A 1,650-nucleotide genomic window follows, 5' to 3' on the forward strand; every position below is an offset into this window, starting at 1 on the left:
CATCTCTGCATGGATATAACTTCTACATCTGCTCCCAGTGTGGCTGTCATCATCCCACCAACGGATTCCATCTCCCTGCATTGAGACGTAGAAGCGGCTGCTTTTGTTGAGGTATTGCATTACCTCTGCATACAAGTGTATGCACACTACTTGGATTCACTCCTAAACATCTCCCCCGAAGTGTATGTGTTTTCACTCTACCATCTCCACGTGAACTGCTGCTTATGTTATGCGGACTATTGTTATTAGTATTTTTAAAAAAATTTAATGTGCTTTTTTCCTGTGTGCTATTAGTGGCTACTTCCATTTTTTTAAAAAATTTTCAAATTTTTTTTCAACTTTTCAATTTTTCATGCATATATGTTTTTCCACACATTACAGACTATAAAGTGACATTCACTTAACCCTTGTGCGCTGTATGTTTTTGTTCTTTCTCTTTTTTTTGTGCTCAGATTATGAGCTTTATTATTTTGTTTTTGTTGGACGTGCACAGAGGAATGTGCCGTCCTCCGGTAAGGGCATGCCATGTCGGCCAATGGCATGATCCCTTTTTTTTTTCTGCACATGGTGAGGAGTGCAGAAGTGGTGCCCGGACACCCGATTGCAGGGGCAGGGTTTCCCGGTGCTGCTACAGTGTGACTGGTGTGTGACATTCCTGCCAGCAAGGCGTGTCACCTTGGGTCGTCGGGGAGAGGTTATCCCCACGACCGTGTGAATGTGGTATGAATGGACAGCAACATCCTTGGTGCCTTGGCGTGGCGTTGCTGCTCCCAAGTCCGACATGGTGGACTTGGGCTAAACCAATGTGAGGTGGATGTGGTGTGTGTGAGCTAGGGACCACAGTGGTGTGCATGCGTGCATTGTCCGTGTGCCATGATGAATGTGTGTGTTTAACCACTTAACGACCGCCGCATGTACATATACGTCCACAGAATGGCATGTACAGACAGATGGGCGTACCCGTACGTCCCTGCCTAGATGTGGGTCGGGGGTCCGATCGGGACCCCCCCCTGGTACATGCCGCGGTCGGAAATGGTCTGGGAGCGATCCGGGATGAGGGGGCGGCTATTCGTTTCTAGCCACCCCCTCGCGATTGCTCCCCGGAGCTGAAGAACGGGGAGAGCCGTATGTAAACACGGCTTCCCCGTGCTTCACTGTGGTGGCTGCATCGAATATGTCATCCCTTTTATAGGGAGACTCGATCGATGACATCAGACCTACAGCCACACCCCCTACATTTGTAAACACACACTAGGTGAAACATAACTCCTTCAGCGCCCCCTGTGGTTAACTCCCAAACTGCAACTGTAATTTCCACAATAAAGAATGCATTCTAAATGCATTTTTTGCTGTGAAAATTACAATGATCCCAAAAATGTGTCAAAATTGTCCGAAGTGTCCGCCATAATGTCGCAGTCACGAAAAAAATCGCTGATCGCCGCCATTAGTAGTAAAAAAAAAATATTAATAAAAATGCAATAAAACGATCCCCTATTTTGTAAACGCTATAAATTTTGCGCAAACCAAACGATAAACACTTATTGCGATTTTTTTTACCAAAAATATGTAGAAGAATACGTATCGGCCTAAACTGAGGAAAAAAAATATATTTTTGGGGGATATTTATTATAGAAAAAAGTTAAAAATATT

The sequence above is a fragment of the Rana temporaria genome (assembly GCF_905171775.1).
Source record: "Rana temporaria chromosome 4 unlocalized genomic scaffold, aRanTem1.1 chr4y, whole genome shotgun sequence".
In the NCBI taxonomy this organism is placed as follows: Eukaryota; Metazoa; Chordata; class Amphibia; order Anura; family Ranidae; genus Rana; species Rana temporaria.